Below are 6012 nucleotides of genomic sequence, written 5' to 3' on the forward strand. Positions count from 1 at the left end.
TTTGAAACCTTCAATTCTGATCAGAATTGAAATGTTGATTGATGTTTTACTTATTATGTTATCAATTGATTTAAAAATAATCATGCCTGTTCGTGTCTGACCAAGTCTAATCGTAGTTGTTTTTTTGAATGAACGAAATATTTAGTCTCATTTATAATATGTTTGTCAATTGTAAAATATACTACTTTATATAAAGTCTAGAAGAAAAGTTTTATTCACCCGGGAAAAAATGATCAGACCTGATCAGACATGAACAGGCATGAGTCTTCAGCCCTGATCAGACATGAAAAATGACCATGCCTGATCAGGCATGAATTGACCTGATCAGGCCTGATCAGACATGGTCAGGTCTGAAAACCCATTACTATTTTTAATTAATTATTTTGCTTAATTTTATGGTTGTAGTACTTGATAGAGTCGTACGCAATTCTCTATAATAAAATAAAATAAAAAAAAAAATAATTACATATTATTGTAAGGATGTAACACCAGCGGTCAACCATCCAACTACCAACCATGCTCAATGCTGTTTAACTCTGGTGTTATCCGTTTGCCTTGAATTTCCCGCCTGCTGTGCTGCTATATTAGATGTAACAATTCTATGAAGTACATAGAGTATCGAATAAGTTTATGATAAATATAATGTTAAAATTGGTTTTATAATATATTTTGATAGTCCTAATTTATTTATGTAACCGAATCTCATTATAATATCACATTTATTTAAATAATATAATAAGTAATGATTTTCATATTAGGCAGGAGCAGAGCAGACCATAACATCCCATAGAAAATGTAATAAATTTTTATTTCAAAATTATTTAAATAAACGTAATGTTAAAAATAATTTTGCACTTTTTGTGATGACCAAAAATTTTTTTTCGTCAAAGAAAAAATTTTTATCATATCTCTGACTATAGTCAGAGAGGAACAGTCATAAACAGGCATGGTCAGACATGAATAGACATGAACAGGTATGAACAGGCCTGAGCGTATTTAACACTTCAGACATGAACAGGCATGGACAGGCATGGATAGGTCTGGTCAGGCATGGACAGGCCTGATCAGGCCTGAGCGTATTTAGTACTCCAGATATGAGCAGGCATGAACAGAACTGATCAGGCATGATCATGTATAACTTCAGGCCTGGTCATACATGAACAGGCATGATCAGGTCTAATTTCAGGCCTGATCATACATGAACAGGCATGGTCAGGTCTGATCATTTTTTCCCGGGCAGCCAATAATTGTAAAAATTTAAGTTCACAATACTAACATCAAGAAGTTTACAATCACCTTTTTCAATACTATAGAATTTTACAAAATTTCGTGAAAACTTTTTAATTATAATATTACAATTAAAAAAAAAAAGTGTTGCATGGTATATCTGAAATTTTCCAAAGTATCATATAATTTTGTGAAATTCACTAAAATTTATATTTTCAAGTCCTGGTTGTAATTTTATATAATACTTCTATTAAATCTATTTTTCACTTACATAGTTTTATAAAGTTTAAGAAATTTTCATAAAAATTTGTAAAAATTCATAAAATGTTTATTCAATACCTTTTGTAAAAGAACTTTTACATAATTTTATAACAGGCACACAGTAGCCTATCGTATCCGGCCCTTGCTTTCCAAAATGCATTGGACCGGGTTTGAGTCCGGCGTACATCAATGAATATTTTCAATATTTAAGTGTATTATTCTGCTGAGCCCAAAAAGATAAAACGAGTTCCAATCTCAAAAATTTTACCCCCTACCGTAGTCGCTCATGACCTTAGTAGTTTATGCCACTTTAAAACAAACAAATAAAAAAAAAAAAAAAAATTATGATTTTCCTAAAATTTTATGAAATCTCATAAAATTTTCTAAATTCTCCTTTGACTTAAATTCCATGCAATTCCATTACTCAAATTCAATGAAATTCCTCAATAGCTTATAAAAACCAATACTTTGTCATTCAAGTCTTAATAGGTCAGTTAGCTATCCAAGGGCATTACTAATGATTTTGACGAATAATCAGCGTTCCAGACTTCGACACGAGAAGACCCAAGTTTGAACTCACCATTAAGCCGAGAAACTTTTCATTAAATATACATATAATTTTTGTTTTGAAATTTAAAATGGGTCTCCAACATAATATTCAATTAAAGGAATTTAATCCTTAATTTTTTTCATGTTACTATTTATTTACGAAAATATTTTTTCAGGCATGAAACCACCTTATCAGGCATGAGCATACCTGATCACATACGGTCATTTTTCATGCCTGATCAGGCACGAGATAAGACTCGTGCCTGTTTATTAGAGTGTCTCAAACAAATCGAATATTTTTTTTTTTTTTTTTTTTCAATGAACGTTGAGAAATCGTCAGAATATCTCTAGAAGAAGATCCTCTGAAAATATGAGCTCTTAATATTAATATTTAGAGGTGGCGTTTTGTAATTTTCTATTTTCCATTTAAGTAATATAGTAAAATATTATTTTAAAATTCGAAATTTTGTAACGTGGTAACGAGCTACTTTATAGGTAAAACCAAATTCAACTTTATCGAAAATTAATTAAATGCTCTACAAAAATGGTCTGATTGATATTTTGGGTAAGACAAGTCATTTCAAAGATATCGAACCTCAAACTTCGAACTATTAAAAATTGAGCTTTGTTTTTTTTTAAACACAAAAAAATCAATTTATATGTATTAATAACCTATTATTATTAACTTGAGGACAAAAACATGCATATATCCAATAGAATGCATATCCAAAATCTTTAATAATTTGAAAAATGCTAATTTTTATTAATTTTCAGCAAAAAATATTTACTTATGAGTCATTTCATGTGAAGCATTTAATTTTCCATAAAGTCGGTTTTGGTTTTACCTATAAAGTAGCTCGTTATCACTTTACAAAATTCCGAATTTTAAAATAATATTTTACTATGTTACTTGAATGGGAAATAAAAAATTACAAAATGCCATCTCTAAATATTAATAGTAATAGCTCATACTTTCAGAGGATCTTCTTCTAGAGATACTTTGACGATTTCACAACGTTCATTGAAAAAAAAGAAAAAAATATTCGATTTTTTTGAGATACTATTGTTCATGTCTGATCATTTTTTCCTAGGATATCAGTTCTGATCAGAGCTGGAGGGTTTTAATTTTCCAGGTTCGATCAGACATGAACAGACATAACCATTCATGATCTCGCTTGAAATATTTAACGCCTTAGATATGATCATGTCTGTTCACACATAGTCAGGCATAACAATGCATAATCAGGCCTGAATCGTTTAGCCCTTTAGGCATGATCATCCATGAATAGATTTGCCCATGCATAATCAGGCATGGAGTATTTAATCCTTTAGATATGATCATACATGAACAGGCATGGTCATGTTTGAGCTATTTGTCCCGGGTTACTAAATGATGTACAACATTTAGGTTCTCGATGGATTACATCTTCATTTATACATCTAAATAAGTCAATGAGCTGAGTCGGAAAATAGTAAAATTTTTAGAAAATCATCAAATTTAAAAAAAATCATCAACAATTTCAATAGCTAGATTTCTATCGAATTTACTAAACATACGTATATCACTATTAAACACTGTGAAATATTTACAGATTTTTACAAAGCTTACATAACGCTCTTATCAGAATTTAATATCATGATTTGAATAATTAAAATATGCGTGCATTTTAAAAGTTGCAATGATCCCCAGAAATCATTGATGCTTAAAATTATTAATGTATTCCTAGGACTATAAATTTAAGTGTGTAATTAAACTAGCTCTGAAAGTTTAGAAAAGATTGTTTCGATTCAGGGACCAACGAAGAAGTGTACTTGTATATAGGGTAAATATTACATCACATTATATCATCTAAGATGAAAAAATTAAGTCTGCATGAGGTACAAAATCTAGTTAGCGCTTCTTAAAAATAAACGACAAAAAATATTAAATCAAATTATTCTTTAATTTAAATAAAATTCAAGGAAAGTATTGTCTTTTTACAAACTTAGTTAATCTAAAAATATTTGTAAAATTACAAAACCGTTTTGTAGTATTAGTAATCTCACAGAGCTATATATGTTTTGTCATATTACTATACCCAATTTTAATTTTAAATAAAAGTTTTTCCTATTAGCTTCCAATACGTTTCTTGTAAAATTAAAATATAAATTTTTAATAGTGTAGTCATAATAACCAAGAATGTAAAGCAGATTGCAACAAGGCAAAATTCTATGCAATTTCAATAAAAAAGAAAAGTTATTTTGTCATTCTCAGTGAATCCAAGTATGTATTGGTCAACCGGCTGTTATTAATAGTGGAGTAACTATTTCATACATAATGTATGAAGTAGTAAATGTCGTTAATACAAATATAAGTTTTGTCAAAACTAAATGTATAAAAATATTATGTTTCGCTTTCGAAATCAGTCAACTTACATATTTTAATGTCCAACTAATGTCAAAAATATGATCAGTAATAATTAATAATTTTTATGATTTTTTTAGCTCAAAAATCGCTCTTTCTCAATGGATGAAGAAATATTTTTAGATCTCCTTTAAGCAATGGAAAGTAATTGCACAATGATATCTTTGATAATTCCATCATGTATGTACGAGACTTTGAATCACGCTATCAACAAGTCAATAGTTGAAATCAATAATTACAATGCTTAGAGGTATGAAGAATTAAAAATAGAGAAAGTATTCAAGGATGTTCACAAGTATGTATTTCTAATTAACTATTAGACTGATGTACATTCCTTTTTCTTTTTATAAGTATATTTTCAATACTTCCCGGAGGATGCTTCACTTCAATCTTCTCGACGTTCAAATAAATCAAACTTTCTAATGCGTTTATCAAATAGTGTTCATAATTTTTCTATTAAGATGATAAATAATGCGTTGATTTAACCCTGATAATTTTGTTTGCTAAGGTTTTGTCCGAACTTATTTGGTAAGCATTCACTGTAAAACAATCTATTACCGATATCGAGTAGTATTGATTATCAATCTTAGTACAAAATTGTTAATTAATACTTGGCCACCCTAAGTATCAAATAGAAAAAATATATTTAGCTTTGATTTAACGTATTGATACTAACTAGATAGACTTGAAAGATGAGCTAAGATCAGATTTTAGGCTTGCCTGAGAGTGCAAATTATAACAAATGACAAATTTTATAGGCAACACTGAACCTAAACCAAGGGTCACTAGAGCATTATTGCGGTATCTTATTTACGGTAGCATAAAATTTTATATCTATTACCAAGTAAAATAAAAAATCCGTAGCTTTCGTTAATGAGTTCTATAGGTTTTTGAAAAAAGGCATTACACTCTTCAAATTCAAAAATATGACTATTAATAATGCGATTTTGAGTTTTTCAATTTTTGAAATAACTTAAGTGAATTCATTACAGCACAAAAAAGTATTAAAATTTAAAAAATCAGTCTATCTAAAAGTTCTACAGTTATTTTGAGATACCAAATTCTTTTTCATTTTTGGGTTGCAATATTTTTCAACCGAATCAACTAATTTTGATCCTATTCACGCCAATTGACGTGATTTTCAATAAAAAGCAAAAAAAATTAGAGCATTTCAAGAGAATGGAGCTGACTAGAAAGTCGAGAGTTTATTCCGAAAAAAACTTCGAAAACGCTTTTAAATTACAACATTCTTTGAACCAATCATCTGATTTTGATCTGGTTCACAGTATGTGCCACAATTTTAAACAGAATAGAGCTGATTAAAATTTGTAATTTGTGCAGTAATTTCAAAGTTATTCTAAAAAGTAGAATAGGAGAGAATGAAGCAAGAAGACGCCTTTCAAAAGTTTGGCCACAAAATTTTTTTTTTTTTTTTAAATTAATCATTAGTTAGAAATGGTTTTAACTGCTGTGGTCATATCGCCGACTTTAACTGTTGGGAGTGGTACGTTGGGGTCTTTTTGGGTTGTGAAAATCTTAATCTACAAGGCAAGGGTCGAATATCAACCAAG

Source organism: Cotesia typhae, unplaced genomic scaffold, assembly GCF_013202065.1.
Source record: "Cotesia typhae breed Kobodo isofemale line unplaced genomic scaffold, CoteBio_Ctyphae contig_20, whole genome shotgun sequence".
Taxonomy (NCBI): domain Eukaryota; kingdom Metazoa; phylum Arthropoda; class Insecta; order Hymenoptera; family Braconidae; genus Cotesia; species Cotesia typhae.